This window comes from Ambystoma mexicanum, chromosome 5p, assembly GCF_040938575.1.
Source record: "Ambystoma mexicanum isolate Mex_15411 chromosome 5p, UKY_AmexF1_1, whole genome shotgun sequence".
Classification (NCBI taxonomy): domain Eukaryota; kingdom Metazoa; phylum Chordata; class Amphibia; order Caudata; family Ambystomatidae; genus Ambystoma; species Ambystoma mexicanum.
Genome location: NC_090930.1, coordinates 973504267 through 973525534, shown reverse-complemented (window position 1 = coordinate 973525534; position 21268 = coordinate 973504267). Strand labels below are relative to the sequence as shown.

Sequence of the window (21268 nt, the reverse complement as noted above, 5' to 3'; positions counted from 1 at the left end):
AATTGATTGTAACATGTATGAGTGACCTATGTACCTTTCAAAGTTCTGTAACCTGTAATCAGGTGCGCTATATAAATAAAATAAACAAACAAACAAACCAAAACACAAATGATAGCAGAGTTTCGGGATCTTCCCATGCTTTTTGTCCCTGCAGACACACTGGAGTGTCGGCATGCTACAGAAAGGGTTTGCGGCGAACACAAAACTCAAATCAGCACCTCCCCATGTATATAGTGCTTTCACGTCCAGACTGACCAACATATCCACTTTCTCCATGTGCGTGTTAGCTAGAATGTTGATTACCTCAGTTGTGTTACGTATGTAGTAATCCATTTTGGCCACATCAAAGACAAAAGCAGTGGATATGGTTGAATGCAGGAATGTGTATATATTTTGTAGCGCACAGTGATCTGTTGAGAAGGGCCATTGGAAAAGAACAATAACCTGGGTATCACTGGTCAGGCTCTGGCGTGGCTGACTTCTTTCCTCTCCAACCAACCCTCCCATGTCCAACTTGGGTCCTTCCTCTCCGACATCTTTTTCTCTACCTGTGGTGTCTCCCAGGGATCTAACCTCTCTCCCTGGCTGTTCAACCAATACCTGGCACTCCTTGCCCACCTCATCGCCGCTCTCTGTCCCAACTTTCAGTGCTATTCGGATGATACCCAGCTCATTTTCAGGCTACCCTCGGCCTCCTCCTCTCCTTCCCTCATCTCTGACTGTCTGTCTGCCATCCAGGAATGGTGTGCCGCCAAAAACCTCTGCCTTAATGCACACCCACTCCCTCCTTCCCTGCAGCTCTCTGGCCGGCCTCTCTTGACCCTCCTCCCACTCTCACCTGCAAGGCTAAAAACCTTGGGGTCATCTTCGACTCTGCACTCTCCTTCTCCCCTCACATCTCTGACGTCTCTAAGAAGTCACACTACCAGCTGCACCTCCTTAGAGGTATTCTTCCTTTCCTCTCCTTCCCCCAGAAGCTCACTGTCTCCAGAGCCCTGGTCCTCTCCAGGCTGGACTACTGTAACAGCCTCTATCTAAATCTTCCTGCCTCCACTCTCCGCCCTCTGCAACTTATCTAGAACAGGACTGCGAGACTTGGCCTCAAGCCCAGGGATCGTATCTCTCCAGGACTGAAATCTCTTCACTGGCTCCCAGTGGCTGCGAGGATTAAATTCAAAACCCTCTGCATTGTACACAAGGCCTTCTGGGGTCTGGGGACGCAATACCTTCAACTCTCTCTTTCTAAATATCTTCCTTCTCGAGCTCTCCGCTCATCTGCCTCCAACTCACTCAAGGTCAGTCGCTTCTCCAAGCAATGAGTTGGTGGCAGATCACTCTCTTCGGCAGGGGCCTCTCTCTGGAACAGCCTTCCTGCCTCCCTGAAACTCGTGGAGAACCATCTCGGGTTCCGGCAACACCTCAAATCATTCCTCTTTGCTTCTGCTTTCTCTCCTTCCCTCCCTTGCTGAATTCCTGACTGAAATTGCACTGGTTACATGTCCACCCTTTTCTGATCTCTGGCCCAGGCCCCGTCAACTGCCCACCTGCACTGCCTCCCTGGCAACCCCTGCACTTGGGGACCGTTTTTTCTGTATCCCTTCAGTCCCCCTTCCAGCACTTATGCCTGCACTTCCTTGCACTTGCCACCAGGTGGCTGTTTTATGTGTTTTATTTATCTTATTTATTCCACTTCCTATTTACTGCACTTTCCCTTCTCCCATCCCCCCGCGCACTTTTCCTTTCCCCCTTCCCATGCACTTGCGTGATCTGAATGACACCTGGCCTAGTAGGATCATTGTCTGTCCTCCCTTTGCCCCCCCTTGCCTCGTCTCGCCTTGAAACACTTGTCTATAGGCGCGTTATAAATGCCATATCATATCATATATCATATCATAACAAGAGCACTCGTCACGCGCAGTGGAGGATTATAGTAGCGTTTGTGCTGCCCAATAGAGTGTGTCACAATAACCTCCAGAAGAGCGGCGCCCGAAATAGATAGGGACACATGAAGTATATTATTATACCCAGAACTGAAGTGCTATATTTTCAAAAAAAGTAAAAACATTTTTAAAAAAAGAAAGAAACGGATAGCATTTTTAACTGAAATTAATAAAGATTTTGAGAAATTAAGTGGAAATCTGCAAATCGAATTAAAATACATATGCACTTATTTGCGTTATGTAGGTGATGTAGTGACTAAATGAGGACTGCCAAAAAGCAGATTGCCTTTGATCACTTGGATGTTGTTGAAGAAGTATCAGCAAGAGAGGAAGTATCAAAAGGTAATAACAAACTAAATTGGTATTGTGGGAGTGATGGGCACCACAAAACATTCTGCAGAATTTAAGAATTGAGGTATAAACAGAAACCCTAGATTTGGAAGATTATAAACTAGGAACCTCTATGTTTTCTACAATAGATGTGCTGTGAAACACGAGAGTATGCAGCAATTGAAATTAAAACAAAGATTTAGCTGTTCTCCCCACATAAGAAAACAAGGTTAGTGTCAAACATGTGAATGCCATTTTGGCATGGGGTAATATGACCACATTGAATCTCCTACTGATTTTACTTTTCAATATTTGTTTTAGAAACCTAATGAAGTAACCAAGGGGCTGAATGATTTGATCAAGATGTTTATAAAATGAACTTTTGTCCTGACAAAGGCCTATCTATCTATGAACAAAACCGTTGTGTATTAACAGATTTTGCTACGAAGGGCCGAAACGCATGAGCGTCGACATGATTTTATCCAATTAATGTCTGATGGAATAGCCAATCTCTGTGGAAGTTGAAAGATATGATGTTATATATGAAATAGGACGATGCAATTAGAATGGATTTTGAAAAACTCTGGGATACTGTTACCAGCAATTCATCTCATGTCCATAAGAATATGTAAAGGCAACATTTGAAAATACCAGACTCCCTTTAGACGCTTGCCACAGCAAGCTTAAAAACGTTTTTGTATTACAAAAATAAACACTGTTTACTTACTTCTTTTCGCATAGTAATAGTAGGATTGGATGTAATGTGGTTTTTAGAAATAATGAATCAGAACATGTGTTGAAAAATAATAAAACTTGAATGTACGTATATTTCTTTAGAAAAAAAGCTTGGAGTTTTCAACAAACAGCAATAGGGATAAAAAAAGCTGTACAAATTGACGGTTTGACTGTTATGGAGTAATAGAACATGAAGAGGAGAAGAGGGTAGTTTGGGTTTGTTGTTATATTTTCTGATATTATAAATCCCTCTTTGAACTCACACCACTGAAAAAATGACCTGTTATTCAAATAAATTCAAAAATAAATAAGCCACCATGTTGGGACAAAAGTGGGGAAATGTGTTAGGTCTAATTTTCTCTGAAGGAAATTGTGTTATGGTGTTTTACCCCAGCCCAGTGCTCTGGACTGACCATTTAATTCTCCCATTCATGATTGCTTCCATGATTTCTGCCCCTCAGCATTTTCCAATAATCTGTTCAAAGAGTCGGCATTGGGTATCCTCTGCCTCTGTAGTACATTTCTTGGGGGCCAGTACTCTTCAGTTTATGTCCAAAGAAAATCAGGACCCCTGTAAAATCCAGATGCCAGGATTTATGAGTCACCCTCGGTTTGGGAGGCTGTCTTCGCTGGAACAAACCTCAAAAAAGGTCTGCTCTATGAGGGTGACCTTTCCTATGAAGCAGAATCTCACCTAAATGAACTATACAGGTGAGACTAAGATTCAAATGAAAGAGCAGAAAATACCACCAGGTACGAATGGCAGGCTGTAAATGTAAGAAGATAGTTTTAGTATGGATACAGCGAAAGGAGATATCAAATGCACATACCCGAAATAGCAGTAACTATATGGGCTGGATGTTAGCCCAGTATTGGGAACGGTATACACCTGGTGGCCAAAAAACTCTGCTTTTCTTTTCGTTATTCTGTAGAAAAAATCTACATTGTAGTGGATGCAGTAAGAGGTCTATTTAACTAAGTACCCTATAGTCATATGCTCAGCTAGTACCTACAGGAAGGCTGCTTGACAAACAAAACAAAACTGTAGAATCCACCTTGAGGAATCAAGCAGTACAACGAAAAACAGGGAAGGGAAGTTAGTAGGGTTAGAAGGAACTACCGCCAGGCAGCACGAGGACGCTCTAATGACAGGAGTAATGTTAAAGGTTCTTCAATGCAGCAGAGCATGCAAAATCCATTAAGCAAAGTTCCAATTCCCCATAGTGTCTTTTGACTCCTCCAGCAGCACTAAATTGGCAACAGTCCGTTAAAATCCAAGAATCCATCGGCAGAAAAGGATGCAAGGGAAATCCCGAAGGCAGTCCAGGAATCAAGAAGCAAGTTTTGTTAGCAGGAGGTCAGACATACACAGTAGAAAAACGGGATCCGATAACAAGGTCTATTCAGAAAAGCGGGTCAAAAATCAAACATGGAGCATTAAAAGCAACTAGGAAAAACACCAGGAGACTTACTTTAATAAGAAGCGCCCGCGCCATGGAAGGGAACCTCTTTGAGGATCGCCAGAGCAGGAAGTACTGCAGCGGCGCATGGCTTTGCGTCGGCTGCCCTTGGCAGAACAGGATAACCCGATGGCGTGATCGCTTAGCTGGAAATGTACACCGCTCATGCCTTCGCTGCTGGAGCAAGCGCCATGGCAACCGCCAAGCATACTGGTGGAAAAGCGCAGCATAACAGCTTTTCCGTTGCCGGTGGAACGCTGCCCTTTGTATTGTGACATCAGTGCTGCGGGTCCTCAAACAAGCCTGCCGTCGCTGTGAGCGTAAACGACGACTTGATTTTGACTGAAACCTCAAGACTGCCTATAAACTTTCAGTGGCTCTATACCAGGAAGCTTGTAAAGCTGCAAAAACCCAGTACTATTATAACTGTATTTTATGAGCTCCTTGTGCGGCTCAGGAGCTTTTTAAGGCTGCAGAGGAGCTTTCTAGTGTTCCTCCGGCAACTGACCCTCTGCGGTCACAAGCACAATGTGATGCGATAAGCTTATTCTTTAACAAAAAGAATCAAAATATTTGGCAAGCCTTAGCAGTGTGTGGTCGAGGGGTTTCAGAGGTTCGGTTTCCTGACTCCTATCTAATCAAAAGTGAGGCTAAGTTGGCGTCTTTTGAGCATGTTACTGATGCCATTATTATGAAATCTCTCAGAAAGCTTAAATCCTCCTCACAGGCAGATCTGATTCCTCTCTGGTTAATGCATGGCAGTTACTCTACTTTGCACAGCTGTAGTACACGTGTACTTTTCGAGGAGCTTTATCCACGATAATCTGAAGCATGTGCTTGTTTCTCCACTATTGAAGAAACTGCAGCTCGGCGCTGCTCTGGCAGTTAACTATCGGCCTATCTCACTACTCTCAGGTATTATGAAGCTAATGGAAGCCACTGTTACCCCCCAACTATCCAATTTTCTTGAATCCTAAGCCCTTCTACATCTATTGCAATCTGGTTTTCACTCTGCTATGGGTACCAAGGCAGTGAGATCTCTGTCCTGGATGGTATTGTACTGCTCCAGGACCGCAGAGTGGCTGGGGTTTTAAATCTCATTGACCTCTCCACAGCATTTGATACTATTGATCATACAATCTTGATTCAGTGCTTGGAACAGGCAGGGATCTCAGGCCTCCCACTAGCCTGGTTTACCTCTTTTCTGTCAGATCGCACCCAAACTGTTTCTTTATTTCCTTTTCAATCCCCTCTGACTACTCTTTCTTGTGGGGTCCCCCAAGGGTCCTCACTTTCCCCTCTCCTCTTTAACCTTTACCTCTGTGCTCTGGCAAATCTCATTCAGGAACCTGGGATATGGTTTTACACATATGCTGATGACACGCAGCTGTTCTTCTGTCTGGATTCTCCAGTTTCCGACTCCTCCCATAAGCATTGCAATTAACTGGCGGCAGTAACAGATTGGATGGCCAGAAACTGTCTAAAACTTAATAGAGAGAAAACAAATATCATGGTCACAGGCTATGTCGCAGCGCAAACTGCCTGGACCGAGGATTTCTGGCTTGAATCTCTTGGGGGCGTGCCCCCAACCCAGAAAATTAGTAAAAACCTTGGGTGTGAACATTCTACCTTCTGGCTCCTGGGAGCTTCAACTCTTAGCGGTCTGTAACTCAGGAGTTTTTAAACTAAAAATCTTGAAAAAAACATTACCTTTTCTCCCATGAGAATCTTGGGCAAATATTGTAGCAGTGTCTGTTTTAGGATCGATTGATTACTGTAATGTCATTTATCTTGGCCAATCAGCCTTTTCTTTTCTTCAGAATACTGTGCCCAGGCTGGCTTTGGGTGCAGACCGCAGGATCTTCTATGGCAGCTGCACTGGCTTCCGCGGAGCAGTCATATTAAATTTAAGATTTCCTGCATGACTCACCAAACCTTCCACGGTATCATGCAGAATTTCTTCAGCCTAAACTGACCTGTACACGCCCCGAGGGATCTTGGGTTAGCCTCTCTACATCTTGTGACAGTCCCTCGATATCGTCTGGTGAGGGTGGGGGGTCCAAGCATTATCAACTTTGGCACCGGCTCTCTGGAATTCTCTCTCGGGGCAGCTATGTGAAATAAGTGATCCCCCATGCTTACAGAAAGCTTTAAAAACATACCATTTTAAAGAGAAGCTGTGTGTTTTTTTAATCACTCAACACTAATTCCATCGCTCACTCTCTTTAGCGCCTAGGTGCCCCCGGACCATAGCCAGCCCCGTACAAATCCTGTTACATTATGTTACATTACACATGGTTTGCATAGATACTCCCAGCGATATGAAGGAGGCTGAATAAAAAGGTTCTCTTCAAACTGATGATAGTTATCTCATCCGCCCGGCTTACTGGCTCCATTTCCACATGCATGGCACATCTGGGAATACAATTGATCGATCACTTTAGTCTCGGGTGCTACTTTACCTCATATTTTTACCGGTTCTTGCCATTGACCTTGAGATTGGACCCATCCCTCTGGTCCTTCTGCAAAGGACTGAAAACCTGTCTGTTTGACAAAGATTCCTAGAAGCTCTATGCACATGCTTCCTGCTAATCATGACAACGCTACACACCTGTACTTAGACATTACCCTTATCTATGCTATATGCACCCATGGTCGATAACTTGTGCCACTGTGACCCTTGTAAACAATGTCTGCAACTTAACCAATGTCTGTAACATGTTGCTAGTGTACAATGTAACCTCTGTAACCATTCACCATGGTTAGCCACTACTGTAACCAACTTTCCTAAGAAAAAGCGCCTAGATGCCTATGGGCTTTGTGCGCTATACAAATGCTAAAATAAATAAATAAATAAATGGCTGGGTCCTTCTGCAAACTTCAAGGCACTTAAGTGGATTACCTCTGCCTCCTGTGGAACTAACAAGCCATAACATTGTGTCCTGTTCAACGGCTGGCCAACATGAACCCCTCTTGATCGTGCAGACCTTTCCTGACCACTCTGTGAGAAACCCGAGGCATTTCTCCTAGGTTATTCTGGGGATCCTTTGTTCAGGTGGCCAGGGGAGGGTTGTCACTCTTGGATCCCAACCCTGGCGGTAGACAAGCGAGGGTGGATCATCTGGGCAGGGTTCCTTGGGGACTATGGGAGACATGGCCTTGGGCGAGACATGACATTCCTTCTGTTCTGATACACCCCTACCCGACATCCCTTCAGTTGTCATGGGATATTGTAAACAGAGTCCAATCATACCCCAGTACCTTTCTGTAAGGAAAAGGCGGAACCATCAGGGAAAACAAAGACCACCCCTACATTCCAACACAAGTTTTACCCCTCTTTCCTCAAAATCCACTTCTCAAGAACCCTACATTCAAACCCCTTTTCCTGACAAAAATCCACGTTATCCTTTTTTTGTAGAACATCACAATTCCCATAATCCCATCCCCCTATTGAAATACACAAGGACTGGGACGAAGAAGAGGGTGATGAGAGTCATTAGAATTGCCCATAGGAATCAAAGGGCAATGGATTCCTATCAGCATTCTCCATGTTGTCCCGAAAATGAAGTCAGGCGGAGTCAGGCAGAGAGGGACAACTACTCACACCTGACTCCAATTAACTCTAGCTGGGAGTATAAAAGCAGCAACCAGAAACAGCATTTGAAGCAAGCTGGGGATGCTGAAAGGTGCTGAGAAGACAGAGGAAGACCAAGTGAGCTGCAGAGACCCTGTGAGACCTAGAGGAGGAGGAAACTGCCCAAACACTGGATCTTTGAATATAGGGGAGGCTACAGTGTGGAGAGGGAACTGTACCTCCAGGAGGCAAAACCAGGGGCAGCTGGGGTCTCCTGGCGTTGCCACACCAAAGCTCCTCCCCTGGAACAAGCAGGCAAGCCCAGGTCTCTGAGGGGCAGGCGGTGAGACCAGACCTCAATAGACATCACCATTGAAACTCCTGCAGCTCTGTTTTGGAGAGCTTTGAAGTGGGAGCAAAATACACCACAATGCATTCTGGGACTGGAAGTCAAAAACTGGTTCTTTGTAAAAACTGAGAGGAGTCTGAGCGAGACCTTTGTGTAAATCATCAAGGAGGGGTCCAAACCAAGCGGAGGGGGAGCTTTTGGGGAGAAGTCGGGAACACGCAGAGGACCAGGAAAGCCAGAGTGCATAAAAAGAAGCCCTGAGAGACCGGAGAAGAACGTGAAGCCAAGATGCCGATTCTGAGCGCGAGAGAGGCTGTGGCATGGCGAGGGAGATGTATCTCCAGGCACCCCGTGAGTTGAGAGAACTTGTGCAAGACCGAGCTGTTTTGAACAAAGGTTGCCAGCGGCTAGAGTGTCACTGATGAAAGATTGGTGAAAAGAGTGAGCTGATCCAGATAAAAGTGGAACAGTGGGGAAAGCAGGAAGAAAGACCCAATTTTCTACATGGTAGCAGAGTGGTTCGGCACCACGTGGGTGCCCAGTCAAAAGATCTCTGCTAGAAAGGTATACTGGCAGAGTTGTTGACTGTATTGACTTTTTGTTTGCTCGCTACGGTTCTTGATGTTGTGTTGCCATACACGGTTTGTGGCATCACATTGCAATTGCCTGCATTCTTCAGTTCTAGGTTCCCTGTTGTGCTTTGTGCTTTGCCTTGGTTCTGCACTACATCTGCATTCTCTACTTCTATGTTCCCTGTTGTGCTCTTGTCTTTCTGATGGTTCTGTACTGCATTTAATTTGTAGGGCTGTTATTCTTGTTCTTTGTGCCCCCTCTCTTTTGTCACCCCCTCCTTTTTCCTGCACCCCCTACGCTGTTCTGTGTCTCACCTATCTTTTCTAACTGCTTTTCTATTGACCCTCTCACTATGTTGGGCAGGAAGAAGCTCAAAAGGGACATCCTGGTCTCCATCCCAGGCCTCCCTATTGCTGATACCTTTACCAGTGCTTCTGTCAGACAGACCCTTACTGACATACTGTTTGTCGTTCCCTCTCCAGGCCTATGAACCATACTGTATGGTCTCTGTTCTCTCTCCTTTTTCCTCTTCTCCCATTAATGTTGGCACCCACTGGGAGGCCCATCTGGCCCCCTTCCACTCCTCTAAGACCATCATTAATGTCTACTTAAATGGCACTGTCTTGGTCGAGGGCCCTCAGGCCAATCTCCTCCTCTTTGATAGATGCTTCCCGTGCCTTATCAACTTCATTTCCACTCCTGCTATCTCTTCTTACCCCCCTCTGGCTCCTCTGCCACCTCCTTCCTGTGCCACCTCTTCGGCACCCCCTGCTGCTTCTCTGGCCACTCTGTTGCCTCCCTCCTCTGCTGCCCCTCTGGCACTCTCTTCTTCCTCTCTAACTGCCCTGCCTTCTCTTCCTTCCTCCTCTGCCCATCCTCGGGCACCTGCAACACTTTCCAAGAGTGTACCTCTGGTGGCATCCTGCTCCACATCGCTACTCTCAACACTCGTTAAGCTGTCAAATATTCCTATGACCTTTGCCATCTCCTGGAAGAGCTTGATTTCATTCTACTCGATCGCACTGAGACTTGGTTCACGGCCAGCTCTGTCACGAGTTTTGACACTCTCCTTCCCGATGGCTACAAGATCCTCTCTGTACCCTGAACCAACCATCCCAGTGGGGGGTGTAGCCTTGGTTTTCCCAGAGTGGATCCCTACTTCTATCATTCCAATGCAGCACTACTCCTCTTTTGAAGGCCTGGCCTGCAGGCTCTCTATTTCTCCTGGCCTCTCTCTCACTGCGGCTACTATGTACAAGCCGCCTGGCCAGCCCACCTTTTCCTTGTTGGAGTGGGCAGACCTCTCCTCCTCGCTCCTTGCCTCTACATTGCAACTTCTCCTCCTTAGAGACTTGAACGTCCACTTGATTGCTACCAGTCCTTCTTCGGGACTCTTTAGCAACCTCTGCGATTCTCTCTCTCTCTCTATTCTTCCATCTAGCCCGACTCGCTCTGAAGGGCACACCCTGGGTGTTCTGATCTCCTCAGACCTCCCCGTCTCTAACCCTCTCACCACTCCTTTCTCTTGGAGTGATCACTTTCTCCTTTCTTCCCACCTTTCTCTCTTCCCCGCAGGTCAAGCCGACACCAGCACTACCAACCTACCTTGAAGCGTGTGTCAGTTGAGGCATTCGTGCTACTTTCTCTCCTGCTCCTGAACCTTTGGCTGACTCATACCCTGACACAGCCCTCTCTAACCTTCATCTCTCTATCTCAAACACTGTGGATGTCCTTGCCCCTATGATGAGGATCTGCTTGAAGCCCAAATCCAAGCACAACTCTTGGTACGATTCTGACTTAGTGCCATTAAACGCAAGTGTAGGGTGGCACAGAGGAAGTGGAGGGAATCGGGCGCACCCCCTGACAAACTGGCCTGCCGCCTGCTCCAAAGGCAGTACAGACTCTCTGTCCTCTCTAAGAAGTCTACATTGCTGCAGCATCTAACGGCCACACTTTTCAAAATCTGCAAGGAGCTGGCCAAACCTGCTGCAGTCTCTACCTCTCCTCTTCCCTCCCAGGCCCCCTGCACAGCCTTGGCCTCTCATTTCAGCACTAAAACTGGGGAATCCTGTCCACCCTCTCTTCCTCTACCTCCTCTACCTCCTCCACTACCAGCCCTGGCCCGTCTGAGGCGGTCTCTTCTCCTCCTTTCCCCTGTTCACCCCTGATGATGTTTCTAGACAAGTCAGATCTATGAAAGTCTCGTCAAAGCAGGTTCTCCCCTGATCGCCCCGTACCATCAAGGACCACATCGACACCCTTGCTCCAGCCTTGGACGATTTCTGCAATTACTCCTTTGTCACTGGAACTTCCCCTCCCCATAAGCGCTCTCTTGTGCAGCCCCTTCTAAAGAGACTTTCAGTTGATCCTTCCTCTCCGGCTAACTATCGCCCAATCTCCATCACTCCTTTCCTGGGCAAATGCTTGGAAAAGCTAGCCATCTCCCAGGCTAATCTACATACCTAATCTGTTGGTTGCCTCCATGACAACCACACCAATCTGGCTTCAGAGCTGCCAGAAGCACAGAAAACTGCTCTCCTGAACACCCGTGACGACTTGTTCTTCAATCTTGACTCTATGCTCTCTCTTCTGTCCACATTCTCCTCGATCTACCCTCTGCTTTTGACACGGTCAACCACGCCATCCTGCTCAATCGCCTCTGCAACAACCTTGGTATTACTGATCTGGCCATGGCCTGGTTGACCTCCTTTCTCACCGACCCTCTCAGGTCCAACTGGGTTCTTTCCTCTCTTCTATCCCCCACTCTAAGTGTGGTGTTCCCCAGGGGTCTAACCACTCCAAGCCAAAGGCTAACCTGACTCTTCAACCACTACCTGGCACCTCTTGCTTACCGTATCGCTACTTTCTGTTCCAATTTTCAATGTTATGCGGATGACACTCAGCTCTTCCAGGCTCCCCTCCGTCACCTCTGCTTCTTCTCTCATACCACACTGTCTGTCCACAATTCAGGAATGGTGTGCTGCCAATTATCTCTGCCTTAATGGCAGTAAGACTGAGATCCTCCTTATTGGGACACCCGCTCCCTCCTTTCCTCTCTCTCTCTGGCCTATGTGAGAAACCTAAAGGTTTCTCCCTAGCTAGTCCCCAGGGATCTGTCATCCAGGTGGCCAGGACATAGCCATCCCTTTTGGATCCAATTCCTGGGGGTGGACCAGTGGGGGAGGATCACCTGGATGGCGGGGTCCTCGGGGAGTGGGGGTGGGACACCAACGTGTGAGATGATGTGTCCCCCTTCTTTTAACACCTTTTCCCCATCCTACCACGTAGATTTTTTTGCCCCACAAATCATACCTATCTCGTCTTTCCTCAGTCTATCAGCCATTTTCTTTCTTGTGACACCTTTTCCCCATCCTACCCGCAGGACACTCGAAACTTCTAACACCCTCCTTTTTCCAATACAAATACTTTGTATTACTGTGATAGAAAACGGGCTAATGTTAATGTTGGTTACCTGATATGTCCTGATACAAGGATCAGGCAAAGTCAGGTAATTATCCAAAATCGCACACACCTTTCCTTTGCCCACAGGGCTAAAGGGGGTAACGAGAAAGTACACTAAGAGCACGGCAGACAGCCCGACGAAACGGCTAATACGGCGTGGCAGTTCAAGAGAAGGAGAAAGGTGGTGGGAAGCGAGAGGGTGGTGAGGAGAGAGTGACCTTGCCCTTTTCATCCCAGACCCGCTGAACTTTCGTGGTGTGGTGCTTCTATATACCAAATGTAAGTACCTTGACTCTTGTTGGCAGACCAACGCCGCTGTATGCCCAAGAGAACGGTATGCCGGCTACACCTCCTGCCTTTATCGACCACAAGTCTATCTGTTGACCCCCACTGGGTTCTATGATGGCAGTGTAAACATGGAGTCCAAGAGTAAAAGAGTGCCAGTTGAACGTGCCGAGACTGAAATGGGGTTGTTTAATTTATCACCCGCAGGAACCCAGCTGGGTCTTCATGTACCTTGACTAGTACTGCCCAGCTCTGTTCAATAATTCCTGATTCCCTGCTGTGACATCGGCATGCTTGTTGCTGTACCTGTTGTTGGGGGAGTGTCTCAGGGCCTCAATACGAGAAAAAGCAAGGCCATTGACTAACTCAGTCAGCTGCTGTGTCGCCTCTGTCCTTCCTTGACAAGCCCGCTTACGTGTTGATGTCGGGCTATGCACCCATGTATTTTTATTTTCTGAAAAAAGTGTATTGAATTCTAAAAAGTGATTGGATTTCTAAATATATTTTGACATATTCAACTTATTAGTGCACTCTAAACACTTATCTTTGCTTTGACTTTCTCCATAGAAGCACACTCCTATTTGACTAGTTTTTGGAGATATAACTAAAATAATTGACAGAAATTAGGACTGTCCTCAAGCGTAGGCACCTCTTTTGTTTTTTTTCTCTCCCCTCTGTGACGTCGGCATGCTTGTTGCTGTACCTGTTGTTGGGGGAGTGTCTCAGGGCCGCAATACGAGAAAAAGCAAGGCCATTGACTAACTCAGTCAGCCGCTGTGTCGCCTCTGTCCTTCCTTGACAAGCCCGCTTACGTGTTGATGTCGGGCTATGCACCCATGTGGTCTGTGTTTGGGTTTCATCCTTTTCAACAGCGAGCCTGTAGTCCTGTGCCGATGGTTTCTTCTGTGTACCTTGCGTTGTTCGCCACGTTTCCTGAAGCTGTTACTGAGCCATACGGCAACCACTAACCTTCAAGCCCCCAGGTACTCACTTCTGTGTCCAGCAGCAGTTAACTGTGCTTGCCATGCATTGTAATCGCAGCGCTCAGTCAGTATTCCGTACATGCCTGGGGTACTTGGTCAACTGTAGTTCTGCTTTAAAAGCAGAGCAAGTGTAATTTCTTGCGATTACCTGTACACGTCACTCGTCCCTCCCAGGCGTTACATCGATCTGGGCACGCTGTTTAGTATGCAGCTTTTCAAAAAAACAATGGGGTCCAAGCTGCTGATGAGTTAGTTATAAATATTTATAATGATTTCAGTATTGAGTGTATCTTAACAATATCACTAGTTAATGGCTATGTCAGACTCTGAAAGCAATCTAGACAATCTCATGATAAAAAATTGAATTAATATTTATAAAGATAATTTTTCAAGGGTCAAAATCTAAACAAAAAACACACAAAACAAAAAACATAATGATGAACAGATAAATCAATCTTAAAATTTTTAAACAAGTCTAGAGTTAAGCAATGAAACAGTGAAACAGTTCTGTACAGTCTTTTGCTGATGACAGTAAAAATAGAAAGCAAAAAGTGACAGAAAGAAAACATCTGCCTTAAATGCAGTTATTAATTTGTTCAAACAACTAAAGTAAAAAAAGCTGTCAACTTTAAATTAGCCAATTTTTTAACAGGTCTGCCTATGTGTACGTGTCATTTCCTGAAAGTGTTTTAAAACTAAATAATGAATACATTGAATAGACATCTGCGACACGTTTCGGCAAATAAGCCATCTGTCTGGCAATTAACTCCAATAGTTGCCTTCCTCAGGGCGGGGAAAAAAACCACAACTGGACCCTGTAGGGAAGCAGACATGAAAAATAATAAATAATGACGGAAAAATCTTTAAAATGAAGTGAATTAATTCTAAGTAAGATTCTGTGAAGATTGCATGCAGAGTTAGTTTTAGACCATGTGGCAAATTGCCAAATAATGTGACTGTAACACAGTTTGAGCAGCCAGACGGGGTGCTTACCGATTACTGGGGCAGAGAGTCTGGGAGAAAGGCCAGGGATGCCTTCACCAGTGCAGCATCATCACAGAGCAGTACGACGAAGAAACAACCTCTAAAAAGAGTAATTAATGCCTAATTCAAATTCATAACTTTTTTTGGACTCATTTGTTTTTCATTTACTTGAAGAGATGTACAATTTGGATGCTGCTAGTTTAAAGTTGCCTACTGGCTTGTTGAAAATACATAAATAAGTACCTGGCTCTCTGTTTTTTTACTTTTCAGACAAAATCGGTCCATGCACTGCCGGATAAGACGAAGAGTTCTTTTATACTAGTAAAAGTGTTGTAGGGCGAGTCTGAAGACTCATGATGATTTGGGTATGCAGCTTTCCCTGCCTGTGGAAGCGCTCTCTCGCTCTCCCGGCACGGTCAGCGCAGGCCATAAGAGTTGCAGTGTTCCAAACCTCCGATTCCCGTTGAGTTTTCAAGTGAAACTCAGCCAAGTTGTAACAAAGCACCTCTGACGCAGGTATAAGCGTTCAAGTGTCGGCAGCGATTCCGAAAAGCGGGTTTAAAAGTGAATTCTGCTGCACTACCCACAGAACCTCAGAGAGGTGCAGCCATTTTGTGGCTGCTCAACAACACACCCTGTGATGCTTGAGACTTTTCATCAAGATGTTCATTCGCCTTGTGTGCGGACTTCATGGTGCGGCTCCCACCATGATAATCATACTCCATGTCGTCCATTTCTGTTGTCTCTGTGTTGTTACATGGATCCAATTGTTTGTTTATATCCTCTGCTCTAGTAGATTCTCTTCTCTCCTGAACATGGCTACTCTGTCTAGATTCCACCTTTTGCCATTACTGGTGTAAATGTGATTGGTGCCTTTCTGGGAAACCTCTATGGGCTGGCTATACTTGAAGCCAGTTATCATGTCCTTGTGTGGCAGTCGTATTTTTACTAAGTCCCCTTCATTGACTTCCATACGGTGGACTGCTCTGCGCATATCACTTTGTGCCTTAATCAGATCTTTGTTTTTCTGTATTCTCTACACTATCTCCCTCATGTCTATGGCATCATCCTGCCTGACTTTGTGTAACCATGGAGGTACAAGCGCGAAAGCATCTCTCCTTCTTCTCAACATTTGAAACGGTGACACCCCTGTGTCTGCATTTGGGGTCAAGCAATAGGCAGCCACGGCTTCCTTGACAGTTTTGTATATGTTCATTCCAGCTGCATTGGCCAGTTGTAAGGCTCCCTTATTGAACCGGTTTGCTCTTTCAACCAGGCCATTGGCCTGTGGGTGGTAGAGACTGGCTCCCAACTGCCAAATGCTGTGCTTCTTGAGAAAGGTTTCAATCTCTCTGGAGGCTAACTGGACACTGTTGTCTGTCACAATTTCTTTGGGCAGCCCTTCTCTCTGGAGCACATAGTTCAGCACTTCAATGACAGTTGCAGCAGTGATGTCCGGAACAAAGTCAACCTCCATCCATTTAGACAAGAAGTCCACCATGACAACCCTGTACCTGCGATCGGTTAACATGGCGTCCAGTGGGCCGATGAAAAGTCAAGTCCTAATTTGTGCCACACCCCAGTGGGAACTTCAGTGGGAATCATGGGTTCCTGTCTTACTGTGAGTCTTTTATCACTGTTGACACATTTGTGGCATCTCTTGATCATCGTTCTGACATCTTGGTCCATGCCTGGCCACCAGTATGTGCCCCTTACTCTCTGTCTTGTCATGCTGCTCCCTAGTTGTTCAGCATGGGCTCTACGTAGTATGACTTTCCTCATGCCTCTGGGTGGAATTACCTGATCGCCTCTCGTCACTAGGCTGTCCAGTTCCACGATCTCCTCATTAACTTTCCAATACGGGTGTAGTCCTTTCAGTATCGGCCTTTCACTTCGCCAGCCGTTTCGAGCCCAGTCTGCTACTTTGCTCAAGGACTCATTCTGTTCAAGTTCATCCTTCCAGTTCATCCTTCCAGTGAGCTTCACTCATCTCCAAAAATTCTCTGCTCCTTAGGTCTTTGATGGATGCTCCGATACATTCATCTTGGAGGAACGTGGTGCCTGCGGTTTTGCAGTCTAATAATCTGTACATGCAGTCTGCTTGGGCATTCTTACAACCTGATATGTGTATGATTTTGTATGTATACTCTTGTAGTTTCGCTGCTATCCTTGCCAATCTCGGTGTTGCTGTTTTTGTCCCTTCTGGACTCAACATGTGTACTGTAGGCTTGTGAGCGGTGGCCAGTCGAAACATGATGGCCCACATGTATGTTCGAAAGTACTCCACACCCCAGGCACATGCAAGCATCTCTTTCTCGACTGTGGAGTATTTTCCACTTCTGAGAGTGCCTTAAATGCAACAGCAAATATATATTCAGTATCTCTCTTCTTTTGGGTGAATGTGGCCATCGTCACGTAGGTCTCCCACATTGGGTTGAAGGGTTTTAAACATGGATCATGAAGAATCCTTGTTTCGACTTAATTGAACGCTGTCACTTGCGATGCACCGCACACATAGTCCACGCCCTTCCTCAGTAACTCCCTCAACGGGGCTGTAGTTTCAGAGAATCTGGGTACAAAATTTGCATAGTACTCTGCGAGTCCTAAAAAAGATTGCAGTTCATCTTTCGATGTTGGGGCCAGGGCCTTGACAATGGCCTACAGGAGATCTTTCGCCGGGCTTACCCCTTCTTTTGAGATACGGTAGCCATGGTACTCCACATCTTGAGCTCTTAACACACATTTTTCATAGCGCAGACTCATGCATCTCAGCATCCTGGAAATATGACACATTACTGATACCACATAGCAGGGAGTCCATCATTCTCTAGAATGCAGAGGCAGCCGATGACAACCCAAACGGCATGCAGGTATATTGGTACGTGCCTAATGGTGTGATGAAAGCTGTGAGGGTGCACGTTTCCTTCTGTAGGCTGATTTGATGATATGCATCACGCATATCCAGTTTGGAGAAAATCTTTGCCTCTCTCATGATGAGAATCATCTCATTGATGCTTGGTAGCAGGTAGCTGTCCGTAATTATCTCCATGTTGAGGCTGCGCAGGTCAATACACACTCTTGTGTCATCTGCCAAATGTTTCTTGATAAGTACTACTGGGCTAAGCCATTCTAAGGACTCCACGGTCTCTATCATGCCTTCGCTGACCATCCTGCACAGTTGGGACTCTAGTGCCGCTCTCGCGGTTGCTGGGACCAGCCCGACTTTGTGCTTCACAGGCACTGTTCCCTGCTTCAGATGAATTTTGTGCACACAGTTTTTTATCTTTTCTGGTCGCTCGCAGAATAATGTGGGAAATTAGTTGCGCAGGCTTGACGTTTCTCCTGCTGAGCCCAACAGAACATCGGTGCTGAGGTCCAGACGAATACTCAACTTGTGCTGATCGTGCCATTCCAACACTGCTGGGCCTTAGTCTGAAAAATACACCTTGGTCGTGGTCTGCCTGCCTTTAAACTCAAGGATTAATTGATTGATTGATATTTTATTTCTATCGCGCTCGTACACAAGTGTGGCAGAGCGCGACAAGGCAAGGGAGGGGAAAAGGGGAGAACAAAACAGCGATCTTACTAGGCTCAGTGACATTGAGAACGCGCAAGTGAATAGGAGAGGGGGGAGGGGGAAAGTGCATGGAAGGGGGGAGAGGTGGAAAGTGCGAAGCAGAGGAGAAACAGATAAATAACAATAAATAAATAATTAAGGCAACAAACAGTGGTAATGCAGCCAGCAATTTAAAAGTGCTAGGTTTAAGGCAGCAGACAGGGTAGGTCTGATAAGTGCAGGAAGAAAAAGGGGGGGTTGATGTATCCCAACAAGGCCACTGCAGCACTCTGAAGACTGTTGGCCTGTGCTTGGGACTCCTGACTTCTACTGTGTCCCACCCCACCATGTTTTTGTAAATCCGGATGGCGAGGATGGTTAGGCCAGAACCTGAGCTGTCCATTACTCGGGTCTCATTGCCATCGACTTTAATGACGCAATGAGATTTTTCTCTTCTGGCACGGGTCGAGTTCACTATGATGACTGTGGGTCTGTCTCTGACTTCCTCCTCATCACTCATGCCCCTATCCCCTTCTATGTATGCCATGTTTTTTCCTCTCCACATGCAAGCGACTGAGATGTGACCAAACCTCCTGCACTTCAAACACTCCTTGTTTCTGGCAGGACAGACCTTGTCGCTAACCAAGTGCTTGGTGCACCTGTACCTCTTCGGGGGCTCTCTCTTTCTGGGTCCTGCCTCTCTGGCTGCATCTCTTACTGTCTTCTCACTGCGTCCTTTCTAATGCACCGCTGTGATTTCAGGTGCCCGCGTGGTACCTGTAATTTCTTTGTATCTACTTGACGTCTCTTCTTCAGCCCTTGCTATTTGGATGCCTTTGTCTAAGTCAAGCTCCTTCTCCAGGATGAATTTGTCCTGAACCTTTCTGCATATTGGTATGCACTACCAACATGTCACAGATAACATTTTCTGTGTAGTCGCCAAATCTGCATAGAGACGCTAGCTCTCACATGCGTGTGATGTAGTTAACAGTGCAGCACTACATTCTCTTTGTTGGAGAATCATGTTATGATTCGGTTAACAGCCTCTTTGTATACATTGTCTCCTTCAGCCCAGGCTGACTCTGGTTTGAGGCCTGCACAAATCTGCTGTCCTTCTATGGTCATGGCATTGAGTAGCATTGCCTTCATCCTGGCAACAGAGTAGTCCGTTCCTACAAATGCTTCCAGGTAGGTGGTGAACAGCGGCTCCCATTGCTGCCAAGGAATGGTGAGCCTCCCTGGGGATTGGAGAAAAGCCAGGGGCGGCGTAGCACCTTGCATGGCAGCTGCGTGGGATGGTTTCTTAGGTCCTCATCACCAATTATGTGGTGGCTTTAAGGATCACTTGACACTGGTACCTTGTGTGACAGGCTTTATTATCTATAGTCACACTGAACGGACACAACAGAAAACAATATACAGTTACTATCCAACTACCACAGTTACGTCGCTGCTGTGGAATTGTTCTTCTTTAAAGTGTCTCTCATCATATAATGTCTAAGAGTCACCACAAGCACTGCAGGTTGGTCCTGTGGAATTACACTCTAACAACATTTAGTCTGCTCACAACATTTAGTCTGCTCACAATTGCAGCGGGTGGAAGGAGCCGCAGGAGGAGTGCCAGGGCATATCTGCTGCCTTACCAGTCTGCTCCGACACTGGCAGGCTTTCCTGTTGATGCACATTTCGCGCGTGCAGTCTCGCAAGGTCTCCGCACTCGAGATCTCGCAAGGGTGGTTCCTCACACAGCCTCCTTTGGAAAAGAGGTTTTGAATGTCCAGCCACCATGCGCCCTCCCTGTTAATCTCTGAGGAAATCAGAACCACAGTGGATATTGGAGGAAAGAGAAAGAGCTGTGAGGTGGGGTAGATCAAGTCACTACAGAGGGGAATTTAGGTTGCACAAACTAAAGGCCTACCTGAAAAGGCAGCTGTTTCTTTCCACTGAGGCCCCACTTCTGGATGTTAACTGGCTTCTTAAAGCAGATTTACCAGGATCATCTTTATTACAAGCCTTGGCAATACCATTAATTTCAGCTTTTGTGTAGGCATGGGAAAGGCACTTGCCAGGCACTGCCATAGTGATATTACCTACCCATTTTTCGTAGCAGGTGCAAAATGGTGCGAGTACCTGGGCATGTAATAGCAGTGCCTGGAAAAAGCTTAAAACGTATGCACAAGCCAAAAATGTTGACTTTGCCAATGCTTGCTTTATACAGGACTTCAGTCAAGCACACACAGAGTGCTTTTAAAACGAGTGGCTGAAGGAAGACCTGGTTGATATTTTTATTACACCAGAAGCTGTTTACAACTCCAGTTAAGTCATTGGGCTTCATTACGGGTCCGGCGGTAACCGTGCCGGTGCTACCGGCAGGTTGCTGCTGGACCCGTAATGATTTACTGGTGCCTGACTTCCCAGTAACACCGGGGATTACAACCCTGGCGGCCGGGAAATCAGACGCCGGTATGTTTGTAAATCCCCATTCCCATTTATGGGAATGGTATCACAGAAGCACCGGCACCGTTGTTAACGGTGCCGGTGCTTCTGTGACGGGTCTGCCTACTGTGGCCACTGTGCCCAGCAGGGTCACACCTGTTGGCACGCGGCACCGGCAGGCAAACTCGTAGTTTGTCGGTCTGGAAACAACAGTGCCGGTAAGCTTACCGACATCGTTGTTTCCGGACCGGCAAACTTATAATGAAGCCCTATATTGCATGACAAAACAGTGCCCTCTAGTGGCCATATATCAAACACATTCCAGGTCCTATTTCTTCAAGTTAAATGTTGGGATTTGTCCTCTTTCAAATACTCAAAGGAACCGTATTCTTTATTAGTACCCCTGCGCCATCCACCGAATTTACCAAGTGATCCCATTGGTCGTTTCACAGGCTTTGCCAGCCGGTAAAACCCTATTTCCCCTGTGCAACTCGTGAGCCGCACGTCATCCTTTCCACCACTCGATCCCTTTCTGTTTTTGTCTTCTCTCTCCGCCGCCATTTTCCTGCTGCTTCCACATATTCGGCACGGTCTGGAGCTA

General features: G+C 46.5%; 1 protein-coding gene across 1 annotated transcript in view; it reads right to left on the bottom strand.

The window, feature by feature from the left end:
• GCNT2 (glucosaminyl (N-acetyl) transferase 2 (I blood group)) overlaps positions 1-21268 on the bottom strand; it is a 409881-nt gene that overhangs the window by 45624 nt on the left and 342989 nt on the right. The window lies entirely within an intron of this gene.